The sequence below is a fragment of the Cyanistes caeruleus genome, chromosome Z (assembly GCF_971803275.1).
Source record: "Cyanistes caeruleus chromosome Z, bCyaCae1.hap1.1, whole genome shotgun sequence".
Lineage (NCBI taxonomy): Eukaryota > Metazoa > Chordata > Aves > Passeriformes > Paridae > Cyanistes > Cyanistes caeruleus.
The window spans coordinates 40,730,424-40,753,943 of NC_141732.1; the positions used below are offsets into that span (position 1 = coordinate 40,730,424).

General features: G+C 36.7%; 1 long non-coding RNA gene across 1 annotated transcript in view; it reads left to right on the plus strand.

The window, feature by feature from the left end:
• The window catches only part of LOC111941821 (uncharacterized), a 39,804-nt gene extending 18,041 nt beyond the window's left edge, over positions 1-21,763 (plus strand). Inside the window, exons 2-3 of the long non-coding RNA XR_002870290.2 lie at positions 16,970-17,070; positions 17,863-21,763. This is a non-coding gene — a long non-coding RNA (uncharacterized LOC111941821). The remainder of the gene's footprint in view (positions 1-16,969; positions 17,071-17,862) is intronic.
• Positions 21,764-23,520: the final 1,757 nt, after the last annotated feature.

The following is a 23,520-nucleotide window of genomic DNA, read 5'->3' on the forward strand; positions in this document are numbered from 1 at the left end:
CCCCAAAACTAAAAACAATAGAATAATCTGCTTGTGTCTCTTGAGTCCTCTTGGTCTCTGTTGGCTGGTTCTAGTTGCTGTGGTTTTGCATTTATAGGACAAAGTGCTTACAAGAATAGCAGCATTATAAAACTTAATGAGGCAAAAATATCAGAGAGGTCTGATCACCACATAAAATACCACCTTTTGGGATTATGTTGATGACTGAAATAATTACCTTGGGTTTTCATTGTAACTAGGTTTCTGCTGAAAAAAGAAGTCACTTTTTCCTATTAATATAAGCTTTTTTTTTAAGTAGGTCAATTAAATGTTTTAAATGATTCATAAATGTTTGGAGATTTTCATCACATCAGACAAAGGTAGATTTAAACTAATCAGCACATTCTTTAATATCTTTAATAATCTGTGATACTTCTTAACTAAGAAGGAAGAAGTAATTTTAGGAGTGCTATTTTCAATACTTTAAAATGTTGTAATAATTAAAAATGCTGAGAATCCTAAAGATAAAAGGTACTTCTTTTTAGAAGATACTTATCTCTCTGTGACTCTGTGTAGTGTCTATGAAAGTATAATATTATCTTAGTAATTCACAATATTATCTTAGAAGGTCACAATAGTGAAAACTTGCAATACACAAATACCTACACAGCAGTGCCACAATACTTTCTGTCCTTTCCAGCATACCTGCCATATCTATGGAATGAGTTGTGAGGAACGAGTATTCAAGACAGCTGTTTTTGAATCTGGGGACCTAGACAGTTGCAATCCAAGAAATATCTGTGTGTTGCTGTCAGTAACAAGCAGTCGCTGTTTTGTTGACTTTTAATGATGTCACTGAATTCTTTCAGTGTAACAAAAACAAACAAGCAACCCAGAAAATGTTCACCTCTGACTTCTTCAGTCCTAAGTGATCAATGAAGAATAGATAATTTGTCAGGTATGGATGCTAAATCTGAGCCAGAGTGCCTGTAGTTATTGCAGGCCACATAGCTCTCAAGCCTGACTGAAGCCTAGCCTGGGAAATTCATGAGAAAGAATTAAAACAATTCTCAGAGATACTAAACAGCCTTGCAGGTGTTGTTTTGCAACCTGTTGTTTCTCCTTGCAAGAGACAGTCAAGGGGGGCAGAGTGCCCCTGACCAATGATAGTGGTATAGTACTTTGTTAACCAATAAGAGTTTCCTTTCTGTACTTTTCCACGTATCTGTCTATAAGACAGGGCTGAAGCAATAAACTAGGAATTCTCGTGTCGTGACTCCCTTGAGAGTCCATGGTCGTTCCTTCCTAGCCGTTCCCAATCGGAGCGACATCTGGTGACCCCGACGTGATGCTGAACCGACCCCTGAGGTCCGGTAACCCAAGATAAACTGCAGCCGACCCCTGAGGTCAGAAAGCAACCGACGTGACTTCTGCTAATCCCCTGAGGGTAAGCAGCGAGCGAGAAAAAGCCAGCCCTTCCTCCTAGAGGGGTAAGTGGAATTCTCCCGGGCTTTCCAAGAGGAAGCTGGTTCTGAAAACCAACGGGATAGTGGAGCCTGCCAGTGAGTAGGTTTGGAACGGCATATCTTGGCGAAGCAGAGCTCAAAAACCCCGGGTCCGAGCCGTTAGCGTGTGTGTGATTACATTCGCAGAGCCGCCAAGATAAAGTCCTCATAATGAAGGACTGTACTTCAGCTGATGAACAGCTGGCCTACCTTGCATGGCAGGATGCCCTGCCCCGCATGAGACTCAGTGTTTCTGAAGATGCCATGCGTGATTTATTCCAGTGGGTTAAAGAGCAAAGTTTTAATATAACTATGGACAATGCCTTTAATCTCGAACTTTGGCTGTCAATAGAGAACCATTTATGGTCAAAATTCATGAACAGAGATATCAGCGTGTGTAGCCTAGCAGCCACCTGGGGAGTGCTTTTTAAAGCGCTGAAACGGAGCCAGTCTGAAGACAGTGAAACCGGGAGGAAAAACTTAGATGCCGGGAGTGCCTCCTTTGTACAAGATAAGAGACCGAGAAGTGAAACCATGGATGAGCTGCATAGTGCTCTTTTAGCTCTGCCCAGACCCTCGGAGGACTTTAGCGGCGAGCGAGAGCAACCCGCAGCCCAGAGATCTCCCTCTCCAGAGACGTTTGAGCGGCCGCCATCCGCGGAGCTGGGCGCGCGGGCTTTGCCAGCGGGAGACTGCCCGCCTCCGCCCGTGCCACCCGCAGAGCCTCCGCCGGCGCCAAAAGCGCTACCGCCGGCCGCCGCAGAACCTGCTTTCTCCAGCGCCTCCGCGCTGTCCGAGCTTCTTCCTTCTGTGCCGCGAACAAAAGCACAGACATCCCCGCTGCAGCCCGTCAGCGCGGCGGGGGAAGGGGAGAGAGTCAGCGCTCAGCTCCCCCGCGCCCGGCGCGCGGGCCACAGCCGCCGGAAAGTCCGAGCGCAGCTCCGAAACACGGCGGGCCGCCGCCACCGAAGGAGGGGGCGGGCCTGCCCACGCAAACCCCCCGTGTACCAACGCGGCGGGGCACGCGGCTCCCCCCGGCAGAGGAGCGGCGGGAGGAAGGGAAACAGCAACCGCGTTCCCCCTGCGCCTGCCCGCCGCCACCAGCCGGGGTCCGGCCGGCCGCCGGCCGACCGCGGGCGGAGGAGCGGCGGGGAAAAGAAAAGCAGCAGCTTTGCTTTCCCCCTGTGCCTGCCCGCCGCCGCCGGCCGCGAAAACCCCGAAAAACCCGAACTCAAACCCAAATCTGGGGCCGGGGCCAGGCCCGTGGCAAAGATCGCCCCCCCCGCGCGTCCGAAACACCGGCGAGAAAGCGCAGGCGGGGGGGGCCGGCGACCTCGCTCTCCCCGCGCGTGCGCGGGACGGCTCGCCCTCACAGTCCCCCCGCACTCCAGCAGGGAGGTGCGGGAGGGAAAGAGAGCGCTTGCCGTGCTGCGCTCCCGATCTGAACTCTAGCAGCGGCCCCCCCGCACCCATAAAGGTGGCGGGGGGAGAGAAAGACAGCGGCGGGCCGCTCCACCGAGACTTTCTGCATCGACCCGAGGAGATGCCTCGACGAAGTCTGTCAACTCCAGCGGCCTGAGCCGTGCCAAAGTCCTGCAGTCCCTGCGGGACCCAAAACTAACTCATTTTGTATCTTTTGAATTTTGTGTTTACAGAGCTGACAAACAACCGTGAAGAAATAGTAACTTCAAATTCCCTAAACCTTCCTGAAATTCATAAACTACTGTTCAAACCCGATGAACAATAACAGCAACCATGAAAACTTTATAAATCCCTCAAAAATCCCTCAATTGTATTTGAAAAAAAAAAAAAAAAAAAAAAAAAAAAAAGCGGGATAAGAAGAGGGGATCAAATTGCATATAAATTGCATTGTGCATTGTTTTTATCACTTTAGTGTTCTTTCAAACTACTCTATTGACATGTTAGACTGTCAATTCGAACAGACTAACAATGTTGTATATAGTTTTGTATAGTGTGTGTATTAATTCACTAAATTAGAAATATTAGACTCAATCATCAAATCCTTGCAAGGAGAACAAATCCTAAATACCAAAACATAAACCAAAATTCTAAATTAATTCTAAATCAGCATCCATTCCAATTTCTAGTAAAAGAAACCTCTTGTGCTGTGTTTGTTCCTTTTCTGAAGAGCCCAACAGAAAATTACAAACACAGTACATTTTTATTTTTTTTTCCTAAGCGAAAAAGGTGAGTTATGGATGCTAAATCTGAGCCAGAGTGCCTGTAGTTATTGCAGGCCACATAGCTCTCAAGCCTGACTGAAGCCTAGCCTGGGAAATTCATGAGAAAGAATTAAAACAATTCTCAGAGATACTAAACAGCCTTGCAGGTGTTGTTTTGCAACCTGTTGTTTCTCCTTGCAAGAGACAGTCAAGGGGGGCAGAGTGCCCCTGACCAATGATAGTGGTATAGTACTTTGTTAACCAATAAGAGTTTCCTTTCTGTACTTTTCCACGTATCTGTCTATAAGACAGGGCTGAAGCAATAAACTAGGAATTCTCGTGTCGTGACTCCCTTGAGAGTCCATGGTCGTTCCTTCCTAGCCGTTCCCAATCGGAGCGACAGTCAGGAGCATATTGTGAAAGTTCAGCTCAACACAAATTTTAAGTTAGAGAAAGTACAAATTATTTTTTTCTTTCTGATAAAGGCCTGATCCCAGGTCATAACTGAGTTTCTCAGTGTCTGAGTTTTTGGTTTGACAGTCTATACTCATTCAGTCTGACAGAATGACATGCAGAAAACTTTTTTTTTACTTTAGACAAAGTTTGCCTTGGTAAATGTAATTATGTTTAGAAATTTTTGAATACATTATAGAGCTGGTCATACTGTAATTAGATATACTAAAATGGGTCATATTCTAAGGACTTAGAAACTAGACTATTTGATAGCAAAGTCAAAAATAGAGTTAAGTGTTATCTGAATTCATAATTCCTCTTATATTTCATAGTTTTTCATCCAAGAATTCCTCAGAAAGACCTTAACATTAAGCAGTATTTCAAAGTGGTTAAACAATTTTTAATAAATAAATACCTTTGTATATGAATGCTGAAAGCAGGCAGGAAGCACAGAGCCTGTGTGAAACTAGGTCACACAAGGTTCTCACTGTGGCCTGAGAAACCATAAGGAGGAATCCTAACAGTTCTTGGTGAAGGACAACAACCTTTGCAGGTGTTGTTTAGGATCCTTGTTGTTTACTTGCAAGAAACAGTCAAGGGGTGGTGTTCCAATTAACCAATGATGGTGATGTGTTGCTTTAATAACCAATGAGAGTTTTACTCTTGGACCTTCTTAAACCTGTCTATAAATGAAGATCAAAGATAATAAACTTGGCTCTCTTGGGCAATGCAGCTAAGAGTCATATCGTACTTCTTGCCGTTCCTAATATAGTGCGACATTTGTGTATTCTGATATAAATTTCTTGTAATTCAACAGAATTAGAAGCCCTGGATAAATTTTTATCCATTCACAGTTTATTCAACAGGAAACCCTGATAGCATTGCCAGTCACAGCAGATCATTTAATTTATGTGTTAAAGATAAATTGTTTTATGTTCTATCAGTTGTATAGAAAATTTTGATGCTAGGCATGCTCTGCTTTGATGAAATGTCAGTCCAGAAAATCAAAAGCAAGTCCATTGTCTAGAGCAGGAAGAAACAAGGTCTTGTAAGGAGCATATTCCCTTTCTTCCTCATGTCCTTGTGAAAATGTACCCAGCTGGACTAAATTATGTGCCTTGGAAACAGAGAAGTTCATGAATATTAAAAAAGGACTTCTTAGAATTGTAGGTTTTGAATTTCCTACATAGCTGTTTCCTGTTAAGTGTATTTGATCTGGGGCAGAAGGATAATTTCAGCACAACTATAACCCTGCATGCTCCTAATGAAGACAGAACAAAGGGTCTTTCTTCTTTGGAAACAAAATAGTTTATTCCTTTTCTTGGTGTAGGAAATGTGGGAGGGAAAGCCTTGAATGCAGAGAGAATAAAACGCTGACCTGAAACACAAAAGGGCAAAGTAGTAGTAAACTGTGAAAAAAATGACAGTTTCTTAGCTAGTTTCTATTCTCAAAAGAGTTTGATTGTGTCCAGGTCCCCTGGGAAGTGCAGAGGCAGCTCTGAGTAGCTTGAGGAGGAAGATGGGAATAGGATATAGGGCCTGGACAAGGGGCAGGTGTAAAACTTGAGGTGAGCTGTGTCTGGCTAGAAACTGGGATTTGGAACTGGGTTACTAGACATAAACATTAAGTTAATTGTTCTGACAATACATGCGTTTTTAGTTTAATACCTTTTTCTTAGAGGGAAGGTAAGTTACTATTATTCTAAGATTGCTGACTATCATCAGCAAAACTAGCTATCTTGTATCTCAGTGGAAAAAATACACTGAGAACTAACATATTCCCTTTTAATTCTTTAGAACTTTATAAAATATTTCTGTTCTTGCCACATACCAGGAAGTAGATACCTTCCACTTTTTCGCCTTACAGTAATTCTAGACCAGCTCTTTTCTAGTTCTCATTCCTCTAATTTCTTAGTCTGCATCCTCTGTTGTTGCCACTGAAGATGAATAGATCACATGGACACAGGTCGAGGTGTGGTGAAAAGAAGAGAAAGTTTATTTTTCCCCCCAGGATTTATAGGTTTCTGACCATGGCCAGGGATTGGGTGGTCAGGATAACACTTTCCCACTCCACTGGCCATGAGAGATGTCCATCACAAGACGTGTAACAGAAAGAATGTACACGTACCTATGTTTACAGTTACTGTCCTGGGAAAGCCTTTAGAAAACCATGTCAGCAAGCTCAGAAGCTGAGTTTTCAGGGCAACACTCTGTCTGCTTTTTTTTCCTTTCCTTTTTCCCCCCTCCATTTACTAAGTAACTACTCTGTGAATAGAGAATACACTCTTCAAGACATCTATTATAGAGGACAATGAATTTTGTAAACCTGTTAATTATCATGGTGTGTTTGAGCTTTTTGCAAATCACAAGATATTATTTCACATTTTTGACAGATAAGTAATGTTTTAACTATTTATTTTGTTGGAAAGGTAAAATAGGCAAATATTGTGAACGGTTATCTGGGAAGCCATGACCTAACTACAGTCATGTTCAATTTTGACTTGTAACTTGAGTAGTCATGACTTCACAGAGGATACTAGCAAACACAGCTTTAAACTTTCCTTGTTAGCTTTTCCCCTCTTTTTGTCTCAAAGAAAAGTGATGAGACTTTAATAGGGTAAAGTCTTCAATGGGATTCAGGTCTATCATTCCATCACAGGAAATGAGAATGGGAGACATGTTAGGTATATCAAATTGCTTTCTGGATAAAAGTGGAGATTTAGAACACATCCATATCCACTTTGAGGTCATATTTGTAGATGATTAACCAAGACTAACTTCCAAATTGTTGGCATATAATTCAGCTAAATCCTACACACACTACTAGGTGGAGAGTAAAATATTTTCTGCTTATGATATTAACCAAGTAATATGAAAACTCCTTGTACTGTAGAACACACTACATTTAACTAGAGTTAATCTTATATTAGAAGGCACGACTTTCTCATTTATGCAGCAGACTCAGTACAGAATTATATAGCAATGTAAATTACTTCCAAAATAATTCCATGGCCTTTAGTTTATTAAATAATTCAGAAAATTTAACAGTAAAGTGGGACTATAATGGTGCATGTTATTACTTGCATAGAAACAGGCAGAAAGCATAAGCACCACAGTAAGGACAATCTCTTGAGACAACTTGCTAGATGACAATTTAATGCACATGGTGATAACAAGGAAAAATGAGATGAAGCAAGCAGAGTTTGACATTAGTTGGATGACACTGAGTGCTTGAAATGAGTTTCTAGCACTGGAGATAATCTACAGCAGGAGCCCCTCGCATCCACTCCTTGTGCTGCAGTGAGCACCCTAAAGTGCACATCGGAGCTCTTCTGTGTGAGCAGCTACATGAAGCTGACACTTCTCTTCCTACAGGTCATCAAGAAAAGAGTAAAAATGCAGAAACAGAGAGGATACAGCTGAGAAGTTGTCATTGTAGATTGAAGGAACAAAATTTACTAGTTTTATAATGTAATTAGACTTTTTTATCTTCCTGGAAAAATAATGAATTTAGGTCACTGTGAAAGCAGTCTCAGAATTACATTGTATATTACACTCAGCTAGAATTAACATACCAGTTAAGAGATTCATTCAATGCTACAGTAACAGATATTTGAGTCTTAGCCAGATTTGATGCTTTGTGGCAGGGGTGTGGGATAAAAATACTTACTTACACGTGATCTTTAAAACCCCCCAAAAAACTTCAGAAATCATTCATATCAAATCTGTTTATTTTAAGGCTGTTTTTATAGCTTTCTTGAAATTATAGAGTGGGTAAAAGAATGTTGCAGGAATGCTCTTTTTGAAAAAACTGATGAATAAATCTGATATTATATAGTAGTTAAAACAATGTATCAGCAAACATAATTATTAATGTAAGATTTAGGGGTGTTTAAATTCAGTTTTTCAAAATGTAAAATCAAGACTAGAGTTTGAGTCATTTTATTCAGTGCCACAAATTTTTTTCAGTTTTCCCTTTAATTAATTATTTTTCATTCTATTCTAACATGCAACCTTAACATTAATATTTTTAAACATTGAATTTCTCTGATAATAGTACCAAATTGAATCAGAAATTTTAAATAACTCTGATTTTAAAAAATACTTAAAGCACATTATAAGTTCTATTAACCAGTAATGTTAAATAAAGGAAAAAGGAGCGAAAGGTCAAGAAAAATTTGGAATTAATGTTGCAATTAAATAAATTAGAAAGTGGAATCTTTAAGCAGACAATGATAGTGTGAGAAAACTCCCTTAGTGACCAAACGGTCTCATTGGCCCAACACACAATTCAAATATTGTGTAGGTGTTTGTTACTACTGTTTTCTCTTATCATTTCTAAAAATCCCAGTTAAATCTCCAGTGCTTTACTCCAATTCAAAATCCATTTAGACTAGCCTTCCTTTCACAAAATGAAGCCCCAGGCCTTCTATAAATAAAACAAGCATCTGAAAATCTGCTAGTGCAGTACTGCCTCCATGTATACTCTTATGAATAGCTTTATTAAGTGGAAAGAATGTGCTACCAAGGTTATGAAATATTGGCTTGGTTTATGTAACAGACTGGCACAACAGTTAAGTGTGGCAGATGTTCAGCTTGCCCTGGCAGGGACTTGACACAGTTGCAGAAGCCTGACTGAAGGCTGCAGAAGGGTTGCTGACATTTTGCCTAGCCCTGTAGAGCCATACCATTCCATGTTCCCATATAATGTGTACTTAAGGAATACATCAAAGTCATTTGCTCTAGGTGTGTGGCTAAACTTCAGAAAAGCTAAATAGTCATCCAAGTTCCATGGAAGCATCACTATTCTGATGCTGATTTTGAGTTCAAGTAACTGAGAGTCACTTAGCAAAAACAGGTAGAGATCAAACCCTGAAATATACAAAATGTGTATGAAACACAGACATTCATAAAAAAAAAAAGTGAAAGTATTTCCAAATGTAAGTTTCCCTTTCTCACTTCAGTGTAGTCCAAATTAATAAGATGGTATTTTTCTTTCACTGCTGTTGTGTCAAACTGATACTAATCTTAAGAGGGAAAACATCAAATACTGATTAGAACAGTTGATTATAATTAACAGCTGGTGTCATCCTCACCAAAACAAGGAATAGAGATGTATAAAAATATCAGCATTCATTGAAGTGCCTTATCTGAAGTGAAAGATTCATTCAAATGATCTTTATTCCTCAAAGGAGGAAAACTTAAGCTATGAAAATATAAATTACATTTGACAAGTAAGTAGCTATATTTTTTTCTTACAGTACTGTTAATTACCAGTATTTATTCACATTATGTCCATTTGCAGTGTTTACCAGTTACAGTGGTAGGCTAAACAAATAAACAGGACTTCCAACTGACTGTATTTTAAAAGTCTAGATGGATAACTTATAATAAATAAGTCAAAATGCAACAGTGACCCAGTATCCCAGATTAAGCTGTTTATATCTTGAGAAGACATGCTGTGCTTTCAAATATAAGAAAGAACTGCCTCAATTTTTGTTTTGTAAAAAAGAATGAGGTTTCCTTTTATCATTTAGTCTACTTTAAGTGATGGGATCTATAAATATTTTATTGGTACCTGATGAAAGAAAAGGAAATGCCAATAAAATATATCCACTGGGGAAATAAGTCTAATAGCAGATTGAACAGCAACTCCAGCTCCCGTGTGATATGACAGTTGGAGTTATGCCTTTTGGAAAAGAAGATTAACCTACAAATCTGTGAAATTTGCACCAAATATCTACTTGGAGTGCAGGGGGCTGGTGGAGGGTGGGAAAAGAACCTGCAGCTCTCTGTTGAACTGTCAGTGGCTGAGGACATTTGTTTCCAAAGAAAATGACGCTAGGAGGATCCCTGCTGTGCAAGGGTAATTTAGGGGAGATGTCCGTTCTGTTTTGCTTACCTTGCCATCTCCCTTTGGCCTGGTCTGATACTGTTCTAAGTGAATGGAAGTTTGCTTTGAGGCAGGGAGTTACAGTATTGAAAATGTGCTTTAACAGAATATATGTGCATAGCTGTTCACTAATAAAGCCTCTTCCCCTATCCATTATGCAGCTCTAGTGGGCACTGGTGTTCAGAGCCATCATCCCTGGTGGTTTATTTCTTTTCACCTTCATTTTGAGAGATACTCAGATTTGGTTATATGGTTAACTAAGACTTCCTGGTGATTTTTAAGCAGCTTCTTAAAAGATGCAAAGGCCAAAAGGTGATTATCTTCTTTCATTAGAAAATATGCTATTTAATGTCTGGTCCCTCTGAAGTTTCTGGAAACAACCTTGCCGGGAAGGTGATGAACATAATGTTTCCACATTAGTGCTGGGTATTAGATGTTCTAAGCCATACTGTTCTGGAAACCTCAAAATATCAAAAATATCATGGGTGGCATGATAATCTCCCAGGCAACATCAAAATATTCTGTATCTCAGCATTGAATGAGTTCAGAGCAAAATTTTAATTTTCCCCCACTCCAAGAGGCAGCAGTACAAATTAAGTCACTGCAGACTCTGGGGTAACATTGAAGTGTTATACTTGGAGAAATATGAGTTGTATTTAATTTTTATTATCTGTATGAGTCTAATATGCAATTGTGGGGAATCTGACCCAGCATGTCAAATATGCTTGTAGTCAATCATCAGTGGGGGCTTAAGTTTTGGTGTTGTTTTAATCAAACACTGATGCAACAGTTAAAATCATTGTAGCTTTTAAAAAGTCAGAGTCCTTTAAGAACATTACTAAATTTCTAAGAGGATGGGGGTGACTTTCTCCTCTTCATAAAATCCAATTCCACCGTGGAAATTTTGTCCTGCATATTAAATGCCTCTTAATTTTTATGTTTGCTGTCTACATTAAAATAATACATATTTAACAGCACCCTATAAATTATTATATAATCACTGACTTAATCAAGGAAGTTCTAGTTTGAAGATTAAATTAAAAGAAAAATATCTTGAGGTCTAAATATCAATCTTCTGATAAAGAAAAAAATCTGCTGAAAAAATTTTATACTCGTGTAACACCATACTGACCCAGAGAGATAAGCAAGGAAGTTGATAATATGAAGTATATCTATACCTGTTGAAAAGGACACAAAAATGGACAGGAAGAAACAGAACTAAGAAAATAGTTCCACTTCATCAAATAAATGCATTTTTCACATAAAGACAGTTAATTAACAAAAGGATTAGAGCTCATTATGTATATTAAGTTAATTAGAAGGTAGTATAATTGGACAGCTGCAAAGTACACTTTGCCTTTAAAATAATGTTAATATTTACCCTCTATGCATTCAACTACATTGCCAGACAGGTTGAAGGTTATGTGGTAACACATAAAGCACTCTGTGATCTGTGGCAATGAATGCTGCTGCCAGATATTGCAAATGAACATAGGACTACGGACAGCTCTAAAACTGAGATGAGAAGTACTCCACGTAACACAAATTTTTGCGGGTGATAAATATGTTTCAGTCACACATTTAATTCCTGTTTGTGAACTCTGATAAAGCCTGGGCCAATAGAAACTTTGCACCTCTTCAAATCTGTTTATTTGAAGACTGTTTTTATAGCTTTCTTGCAATTGGAAAAAATTTGAAACAAATAGGAATTTAATAGAAATCTAGAATGATTTTTTAATTACTGTTATCTATTTTAATTATTTATTATCACCTATTATTTTTATTACTATTATCTATTTTCTTAGAGCACTTGAATATACAAGGGTTCTTTTGGGACTTCCTTTGGTGCTCTGTTGGCTCAATATATTTTCACATTCCACCTCAGAAGAGGTAATAGAGCCTTTGAACACTGTCCTTCGTGATTCCACCATCTGCATCTTTCTCTTTGGAGTACTGTCACATAAGGGGACATGAGGAGAAATGTTTAAACAAAAAAGTAAAAATATGATTTTATGGATTTATTTTATTGAGTAAGGAAAGTACTATTGCCTTAGGAATTAAAATATGAAATACTTCATTATTAAAGCCTTTAGTAAGGGCACTTTTTTATTTTCTGATATGAACTATGAATCTCTAGGAATTAAAATATGAGCTACTTCAATATTAAAACCTTTAATAAGGGCATATTTTTGTGATCTGCTCTGGGAATCTCACATACAGAAGAGGCAAAACTGATCCAAGGGAGAATCAATAAAGTTGTTGTTAATATTTCATTAAGTATTGTATAATTTTTTTTTTTTCAGATTCCAATTGTAGGAATTTGTTTGCTAATTAAAAAGAGTAATTTGTCAAAAATTCCTTGATTTAGAAAACCCATGATGGTGCACCCTGCTGAATTTGAGGGAGAAGATATAAATATATTTGGAATTTTTTCTTAATAACTTCAATTTGAAAGCCAGTATTTGATGAAATAAGTTAAGAAAGTATCTTCCCTAGTAATCTAATCCAAATATTGACTGTTACTTATATTTTGCTTGGCTGATTCAGCAACAATCTTGGCAATTTAATTTTTCTTATAATGGAAGAGAAAGTTTTTTAAATTTTTAAAATTTTTTACATTTTCTGTGATCCCACTTGGTTAAGGTTAAGGTTAATGGTTAAGGCTAATCTATTTAGATTGCTCACATTAGAATGACAAAGGTCTGATAGATATTAGTCATTTTCTACTGGTAGTAGAAATGGCTGTCTTAAATTATTTGCCCCATTTGGGTGTTTAATGGTAGCTGAAAGTAGTCAGGTTCCAAAAAGCAATTTGAATGCTGTTAAACTAATTAAGGAGCTAAATGGCTCCATAATAAACAGAAGATCTTGAAAGTTACCTTCATTAGTTACAACAGGAAAATGGTCATTAATGGGAAGTACCTGAAGAAGTGCCTGCCTGGAGGCAAATCCTGTCATTAGGGCAGTCTGCAGACTCAGAAGTATTAGTATGAACACTATCAAAGGTGCCTGGGTCAGTTCCTTTTCATTTTCATTGGAGAGGACGTTTTGATGTTACTAGTACTTTATTTTCCTTATGTCTCTTGTAAGCTTATAATATTTAATTTAAAAATCAAGGAGGAGAAATAAAAACATGCCTAAATTTCCTGTATTTCCTCTCTGTTTAGAAGGATTAAGTATATACATGTAACAATTTATTTCTGTGTACATCACTTCCCAGTAAAAATAATCTTCATGAGCTGAGCAGGACTGTAGTTCATTTGTAATCTAAATAATCAGAAAATATCTATGGATGCTAGCTTTGGAACAGGCTGCAGAGAGCTGCAGAAACTGCAGGCCCATGGCCTCTCAGTCCTGCCTGAGAAGCTAGCCTGAGAAATTCAAAGGAGGATTTCAAAACAATTCTCAGGGACGCTAAACAGCCTTGCAGGTGCTGTTTATCTGTCCTCTTGTTTTCCCTTGCAGGAGAGGGTCAGGGGGGCAGAGTGCCCCTGACCAATGATGGTAATGTAGCACTTTGCTAACCAATAAGAGTTTTCTTTCTGTACTTTCCACGTATCTGTCTATAAGACAGGCCTGAAGCAATAAACTAGGGAATTCTCGTGTTGTGACTCCCTTGAGAGTTTGTGTCGTTCTTTCTAGCCGTTCCCAATCGGAACGACAAATATCCTGTGTTGAAACATACTGCTAAATAAAAGAATCAGTGTTCCTTTCCATTTTCATTTTTGTTAGATGTCTATAAAAAGTGTAATTATTTGATTTACATATTAATATAAAGATATAGACAAACGTGTTCATCTCCTTTACTGTGATTGTCAGGCCTTGGGATATGCACATCAGGATATTGTGAAAATAAATGAATTAATAGCTCTAAGAACCAGCAATATTAATTTATCAGTCACTTCTTAACTGTTAGCAGATTTTGAACATATTTTAAAACTTCTTTATAGCAAAATTCTGCAATAAATTTAGTCCATTATCTTAATCTCATAAATTTAGCAAGATCAGTAGATCTATCAAACATAATTGGTATACCTAGAAATTTTTCTATTCATAATAAAGCACAGTAGCTTCTGTGATAAGTACCTTCTGTAATTTTAATCCAGTTGCCAGATGAATTGGGAGGAATATACTGCAAATTGTCCTTTCTTAAGTCATTGACATTTTTGCTTTAGCAGAGCTAGTTTAATCTGATCTGACTGGGCAGATGTGTCCACCCCTGCAGATTCTATCAGAGTCAATGGAGCTTCACACAATTTTATAGCCATTATTTTATACAGAACTGGCAGTGCTTTATAAAGTATGTGCTGCAGAGACTCCTATTTATTCTGCAATATAGAGCAAATGAATAAAAAATTATAAAAAAAATATTATTTTATCAATAAAAATTTGTTGCTAACTTAAAATTATAAATATTTCCTTAGTGAAAACAATGCTTATTTTGGCATATTTTTAATTTCTGTGCCGAAACCAAGCACTGTGAAGATATGAAATAAGTGCGTATTGCATGTTTTCTGTTAATTTATTCTATTTCCAAGATTATCGAATACATTAATCAATAAGCTATTAAATCTTTGGAAAATCTAACTGGAAAAAGTAAAACACTAACATGTTCTTCATTTCTTGTGACTGTGTCAGGTAGGCAGGACTGGAAGTCAGAGAAGGAGAAAGAACCTCAGGCAAATTCGTAATTTGTAAATCTAAATCCTGGTTTTGAAAAGAAAAAAAAAATGCAACTAGTGATTACAGTTTTTATTCTCCACATTTTCAAAAATATGTAATAAAAAAGTTGAAAAGATGTCATCAATGCTATTGATTAATATTTTATAAGCCTTTATCTAGAGAGACCACAAATAGTGTGAAAGTAGAGATTTTCTCTTGAAAAACAGATACTTGTGTTACTAAAGAAAGCTTAGAAAGTTAAAGCATTCATTTACATATTGATGTAGCTAAGGCTTCCTGATATTAAAAATATGGACACCAATGTAAATCTCAGAAGAGTGCAATAGTTTTCTGCACACCAAACATGGAAGTTAGAGTCTATGTTGTATGTAAGGTATATAAGGCTATACAGAAATTAAAATTATGTTAACCATTGTCTTGTAATAAAGGCACTCATTTAAGGCCTTACAAATCACAGAAATAGTTCTGAAACAATTTTTTCAGTTAATATAATATAATTTGAAACAATGTATTACTACATCTTTTCTTTTTCTTTCAAAGACAATGTATTTTACATAAATATATGTGAATTTCTCCAGAATTCAAACAATGGAAAACCATAAAAATATGCCAAGCTTTTACCCCTATCTTTCTTGTTTGAGAAATCTTAAAAAAATTATGTCTGGTAAAAACAATAAACTTGTGTTTGTAGTCAAATCTCTTTACTGGAAATTAAATTTTATCTGCTAATTAATCTCCTAAGTGCTACTGACGAGCGTCTCACACATCCACAGAGATTGTGTGTTCATTGCTATAATTCTTTCAACATTGCATTGTGTCCATTTAAAGGAACTTCAGAGTCTCAGAAAAATGCAAATATACAAACAGGTACTGTTGTAATTACTGTTGTAATACAGTAGTATTTTGTCTTCTCAGGAGAGAAATATCACTTGAGTATCTTGTTTGATGTGTTATCGTTTGGATCCAAAATAGAGCTTTGAAATGTATTGTAATGACCTTGGCTGTTTCAGGATTCATGATTTTATAAATCTGCTTTTAAAGGGCTAGAACGATTTTGAGGCATGCATTACAGAACAGCTCATTTGCGGCCTGTGGTTAGTCTGCTTTGAGACTCCAGTAGAAGTAATGTATTTCAATAACAGTAACAGTAGGAAGAGATAAGATAGAAGATCAGTAAAGTCTTGGTCTCTCTGTACATAACACCAGTGTCTCTTGCTAGTCAGTAATGAACCCTATAACAATACAGGCTTAGAAACAGATTTCATTTTTTGCTTTTGCAGAAACACAGAAGCCCACCGTGAAAACACTAAAGTGGGGGAGGAAAGGAATCCAACAGGTCTTCTTTTTTAAATTAAGGAGATTCCTATAGTTACTCTCAGACATTCAGTTCCCTAGACACTGCTTCTGACCAGTCCTGGTCTCCCTACCTACAGCTTGGGGGCTGGAAGTAGAAGATCTTTAAGATCCCTTGCAAGCTAAATAATTACATGATTCTATGATTCCCATTCTTAAAAATGAAGGCCTTAAAAATATTTGGGCTCAGAATCAGGCCATCTTGGAATAATTCCAATAACCTCAAATTGTTTATTTTTTTAAACACATATATCTATTTCTCCCAGTCTTTCAGCACTCACATATACTGTTAAAGGAGAGTCCAATTAGTCATGTGTTTTATGCTTATGCTAAAAATTCTTTGTATTGAGTCCTCCTGTGTCTAAAACTTGATAATCCCTTTAGCAATCTATCATTCCTTTCTAATGCCATTACCCTTGTTTTCTTCACTTCTCAATGATAGTTCACAATACCAAAAGTAATACGATCTGAACCTGAATATGGATGTCCTCTGAATAATTATTCACTGGAAATTTACCATGGAACACTGACATCCTTACAGTGTGTCTGTGTGCATGTGTGTCTGTGCCTGTGTCTGTGAATATACAGATACAGATTATTTAGCATGAGTGTATATTTTAAAAATATATACATATATATAATCCACTTACATATACATATATTATGCACACACACACACACAGTGAACCTAACAAGAATACAGGACACTATGTGAGTCAGCCCTTGTGGGAGGGCATCTTAATTATGGTGTGACTCCCCAGCAGAAGGAAGACCTTGACAAACCAAACCAATATAGAGCCATCAGATGGTTTAAGGGCTAGAGAACATCATATGTGAGAGTAAGCTGAGGGTGCTCGGTATGATCCTAGAATGATATAAGCCTAAAGAGAAGTGGGCTGATGGCAAAATTTTGGCTTTAGCTTTCTTATAGGTGCTTATGAGCAAGAGTGGCCTGACTCTCTTGGAGGACATGCTTCACAAGACTAGAGACAAGAGGCACAACACAGGATGCTATATTTAGGTAAGGATATGAAATTCCACCATAAAAGGACTATGTTGGACTCCCCTGATAAAGACTGTGGAGGTTCTCCAAACCTGAGAAGGAGAAATCTCTTCTAAGTTTGAAGGATGCCCTCTTTTAGGCAGCATAACCTGCAAGACCCCTTCCCAGTCTAAATTATTTTGTGATTCAGCAATTTGAACTGTGTAACAAAATCCAACACTGTAGAGTAATTATGATGTTAGGCAATTGGAATGGCTTTAAATAAGAGTGTAGTTTCACAAAGAAAGAAAGTACCTGTTTGAAATAAGATGAAGACAGTAATTTAACCAATGTGCTTTTCTCCATTTACCTAGAGCAATATATTTTTCTGTTCAATTTTCATGAAGATGCTTATAGATAATTTCTGGATCTAATAAAATCTTTTTTAGCCTTAGCTAAAAAAGAGGTTTCTCTTATGAAAAATGTAATTTGGTATTTTGCTTCTTCGTGAATATAATCAGACATATTTTAGGCAGTTCTCTAGGTATCATATTCAAATTAACAATGGATCACTTGGAAACTTGGTCATATTTCACACCTGAATTTTTTCCTGAATTGCTGAACCTTAAGCAAGTAATATTACATCTGAATCTTGAAACTTGGAACATATACTACAATTACAGATATATATTTAGGGAGGATAGAAACAATAATTCTATACCCCAGTTCTGAAACCCAGATTATAGGTTTATCATACCTGGAAGAGAGATTTTGTTTTCATGTGCTATATACCTTATCTGATTCATTATACTGATTTAAACTTTTCCAAAGCTTTTCCAACAGGTCAGTATGAAAGTAACCTAGACCTTTGTGTGAAGTAAAATCTGTAAGTATAAATGTGGCTGAAGCAAATGCAAATAGCCAAAAAGTTATCTTGCTCCTTGCAAAAAGTTTCATTCAGGGTGAAGGATCTAAGGAAATCCTTGAGACTCTAAGAAATCTGTAAAAGAGAAGCAGTTATGAGATGAGTACTAATAACCATAAAGAATTTAATATGAAACCGCTCCAATGTGCTAAATAAGACATTATAAGACAATAAAAGCTTGATGAAAAATGTGAAGAAGTTATTCAAAGCTGTGCAGATCAGATGCCTGCACTCCATAATGTTATATAAGTGGAGAAGTGGGTACATCAGCATGGACCTGGCCTTAGGCAGCTGTGCTCAGCCAGTAGGACCCAAGTGTGCTAAATCTATATCTAAATCTTCTATCTTCATATATAATTATGTCCATATGGCAAATGATAGGCTAATCCCCTCCCTCTTTTGTCTCACAAAATGTTCTGACAAGTCTTTCTGATGATCTTTTAAAAGCTGATGTGATCATATATATGTAAACCAATTTACATAATAAATCTGAGCTGGGGAAAACAACTTGTCTGCAAATTTGAACTTGACAAGGACTTGACTTTTGATACTGCTGCACTAAGCCTTTTAAGATACTTTGAAAAGTACGTTTCTTGAAGTCTGCAAGTACCAAAAGAACACTTACAGTTCAACAGTGCATTTTAAATATTTCAGAACACCTAGAAAAGTATGCTTTGTGGCATATGGTAATGATTGCATTCTGCTTTCTGGAAAGGCTAGTACCTGCTTGATGGATTCAAGTATCCTAGAATCAGATGTGTGAAAAAGAGTACTGCAGGAATTTAGTTATTTTTTCAGAGCCAGACAGAAACATCCTGCATATCAAAACTGCAGAATATGAACTCTGAGTTTGCTCACATGGATGGTGTTCCTCAGTAGTGGTTGGCCTCTTTTTATATATTCCTTTCCTATTATGGCAGCTGTGTCTTTTGTCCATTATGCTGACCATCACCTCAGTCACTGCTCCAGAGCTGTGACAGAATGCAGGGAACCCTTTTTGTTCTGTTCGAGTCACATGGTGTGGTTTCTCCATACAAAGAGGAATTATCTTCTTGACAATGTCTAATCAGTCTTTAGCAGTTTAATCATCTCTGGTATCTGTAGATTGCTTTAAAAGGACATTTTTCTAAGGAAATTTTGTTCTCTTACTGTTCTCATTCTGTTTTTGGAGAAAGTTGGTTTACCAGCTTTCGCTTGCCACTTGACTGAAAACAATATTTTAAAGTGAGGATATTTTTCTAACTAATATCTTTTAAAATGTATTTTGTGCTAACAGGATTTACCTTAGACTTTAAAGCATTGCCAAAATGAATATATTTAATATGTTCTGCATTAGGTTTCTCTTACCCTTTATTATGTTTTGATGTTTTTGTCCATTTTGGTAAATAGTGCCTATTTTTTGAGAGACTTTAAGAAGAGAAGTCTGATTTCCACAGATCTTTTTATCTGTTCTGGTGAATGTGCCTTGTAAGTTATACAACTGAAAGTTATATTGCTCAAAGACTTTCAGTAGCACTCCAGTGGCTAAAAAGATTTTGTCTAGCAATCCTCACCTTCTGACTATAAAAATATTGTCCCCATTTACCACACAATTTAAAATTAGAGTTATTTAAAATTGTCTAGTTTTAAGCACTGCCACTGTATTAAAAAATATAATTATGCCTTAAAGTGACAAGAAAAAAAAAAGGCATTCCAGTTTTCCTAGGTACTTCAACAAATCTCCTCTTGAAGAACCCACCAGATGTCCCAAAAATATTACAAAAAGGTCTGTTTCAGTTGTTTTAAGGGATTTTTTTTAACTCTTCCTCCATTTTCTCTGTGAAGTTTGGATCCCTTTCCGTGTAAGAAGAAATAATCTCTCAGCTTTCTTCAGGTTCTTTTCAGTGTAGGTCATGCCTTTCTAAACCTATAGATCCTGCAGGTTTGAAAGTATGTTATAAACCACATTTTCTCCTTGTGGAATTAGCAACTTACTAAAAGCACTGTTCCTGCTCAGAATAAAATTAATACAATAGCTTTATGGTAAGAAAACTTAATCCTGTCAAATTTAACTTCATGAATAATTCACAAGGTACAATTTCATGTTTATCCCATTATTAAAGATAGAAAGTGTGTATAGGCCATCCATGCTTTTTAATAACAATTTCCTAGTACTTGTAGAAAAAAAACCATGCTGTTACCTCTGCAATGTATTTTTGTTTGTTCTTACTTGAATTTTGATACTGAATGTAAAACTATTGTAGACATTCATATTATAAATTATTTTCTTCCAGAATATCTCCACTGAGCGTTTATTAAAATGTATGAAAAATGTTACAAACACAAGAGAAATAATAGTATTTTTATAACCTCATCGCCTGGCTTCGTCTATTGAGTTTGGTTCACAATCTGAATCTTTTAGAAGTAGAAGAGGAATTTCAGAATGTTCAAAGCTCGGGCTTAAGTTGGTGGAAATTACATTAGAAAAGTCAAGGCAAGATGCCACAGATAATAAACAATGTTGTGTCTTAAATATACTCAAAACAGAATGAGAACAACTTATTCCTGCTCTGTGTTGGTTTTCCAAGCTCAAAGATAAAAATATGCCCTAACCACAAAGACTGCAACACCTAGAATATTGTCAGGATAATGTCAAAATTCTCTTCACTTAAGTTGTGAGGGACACACATTCTTTTGTCCTATATATTTATTCAAGTGCCTTATTTTTGAACTATTGCCATAGTTCTAGTGGCTTATGAAAAATGTTGGAAAACTATTTTAATTAAAACCCAAAAAATGGGAAGAAGCCAAAACCAGTAGTAAACACAGCAGTCACCACTCAAAATAAAATGGAGTTAGCTTATGAATAAATGGCAGAATGAAAATTTGAAAGAAAAAATGTAGTAGCAATATTTAATATTAAATCAAATAGGTTAATAAGGTAATGGTGGGAAAAAAACGAAACCTCAACTATTCATTCTTCTTTTTCTTGCATATTATCAGATGCATTTATTAATTATGTCATCCTTAAATGGTCTCCGCCCAATAATTTTTTTAATGCTTTATTTTCTAATAGTGTGTCTTTTTTATGAATCCAGATCTCATGTTACTGATTCTCTTCAGATGCCCATATTGAACAATACACAAGTTCTGTATTGCTATTGTGTTTCTAGGTATGTAATTCTAGCACCACTGAAGTGTGTCTAGTTTGTTAAATGAAAAAGTAAAAAGGGGAGTTCTAGTTGTGTAAAGATGTTTGACCTATAGCTTTAATTATGATAAACTGGTGGAGATCTTTAGTCTTAAACAGTTTTCAACTATTTTGTTCTCATCCTTCAATACTATTTTGTAAACTCTGAATACATCACAAAACCCATGATAAACAAGGCTAGAACTACAGACAAAACATAACAGTTTGAAAGACTTCATCTATTGCGTTTGGTTCACAATCTGAGAAAATGCTGAAAATATTACTATATAAGAGAGATTTCAAATAATGAAAAGTTTAAACTTTCCATATTGTTCCAATTTCAAACCTTAAATAAATCTTGGCTATTGTCAGCCTTTCAGGAATATCTGTCTTATAGAACTTTTGCTTTTGGAAACCATATAAAATACAAGAGTCTTTTCTAGTTGTGAGTTTAACACTGGAATCCAAGCTTAGCACTAATTCCACTTTTCTTATGGTCCCTCACACTGCTGTCAGTCTTTATTTACCCATTCATTCAGTCCTCCTGCTATATTACCATAGACACTAATCCTTATAGTTTTGTTTTTGTCTGTGTCATCCTCCCGCTTAGGACAGGTCAGAATTCTAATGTCCAAAAATATTCTCACTCCACTCCAAAACAATTTGACTTCTCCTGAGTTAGAACTTATCCATTACTAATGCTCTACATGTACTCTCACACATATATTATTCTAGACAATTAATGGCAACTTGTGTGCAGCTGTGCACAGAAAAACTATGTACTATGTACTGTATCATAACCCCTTTGTTGCCACAAGGATGTAAATGGATTTTATTGTAATACAGTTTCATTTTTTTTAATGACTTGATGTCATTCATCTTCCACCTGGGTATACTATAGCTTCAAATTGGTTATCTTTTGTTCCTTGATTTCTTAATGAATTCTGGTTTTAGTTGGTCCTGTGTTTTAGTCTGCATATAGCTTGATTCTTGTTTTAGCTTGTACTTTGCATTACCACTATCAAAATCCCCACAACTTTAGAAACTACTTGCAAGTGTGCTGTGATCTTGATGATCCGCTGAACCAGTTTAATTTGGCACATCTTCTACTTAGATTCTTTCATCTGCTCTTCATGCTTCCACAATCAGGCATTCCCATTCTTTCTCTGTTAACACCAACTTAAAATTTTCACTTACATTGGCATTTAAACTAGATTTTTAGAAAACAACAACAAAAAATTGTAAAAAGTACATATTGAAGAATGGCATGTTTAAAAATCAGATGGGAAATGACCTTCAGTGGCTGTCCAGTCTAGTCTTTTCCATGCCTTTCCACCCTGTCTTTCCTTAAGTATATCTTCATAGCAGCTCTGCCTCCATAAGGGCTGTTCTTCCAAGTTTCTGTAATTCCAGTGAGGCTGTAGACCCCCCACCAAGGCCCTGTGCAGGATGTGCCAAGAATCACACCATGTAGATATGTTGAAGACTATTGCCATACTCTTCAAATCACTTAGTCACTTCTGGTCCAACAAGTAGTTGGTGGATGATTATGTTTTGGGGGATGGTGGTGGGTTGCTCTTTTTGTGGGTAGAGGATGAGGAATCTCCTGGGGAAGATTCTGGATTGAAAATGAACCAGCTGTGCTGCATGTAGAAGTTAATTTTCCTTAAAATTTGTCTTGTAGTAATAGAAGTCATTACAATGTCAATAGGTAGTTGAATACGTGATGGAGTCACACTGATATGTTGGTACTGTTGAAGTCATGTGATGAGTTGTTTTTTTATGTAAGCTTGCATGGATGCTGAATATAATGACTGTATTGTGTTTATCCTACTCTGCTTCTTTTTGATTAAAAGAGAGATTGAAATGAGTACCAGGCCACTTACTATTGCAGTAGATTGTATGCTGTGTGGAAAGTAAACTGTAATGCTCTGAAAACTGAATGAAAAATGTTCAGAATGGTATTTTGAGCTATGTAAGTGATATTATTATTGTGAGTAGTAGTATTAAAGTTGTGGGCATAGGAGAGGGGTCCACAGTTGCTTATAGAATCATAAAATAAAAACCATAAAACCATTAAATTAAAACAAAAAAGGAACAAAAATATGGTCTCCAAAAGTGGGGGATTATTTTTGTTCTCAGATATTTGGAAGAAACTATTCTTTCAAAGTACCAGGCACTAAGACAAGTAATTTTATTGGAGTTGTTTCCTAATGATGGTTTAAAGTAACTGGAAGGAAAACAGTGATCATCTTTGGTATTCTATTTGTGTTTTGACCAGCTATCAATTTAAATGTCCTAAGTGAACTAAAATAATAAAGTACCTTGTTCAATTTCTCATTAAAACCTTAATATAGAATATTTTTCCATGTCAAAACACAGCGATTTGAAAATA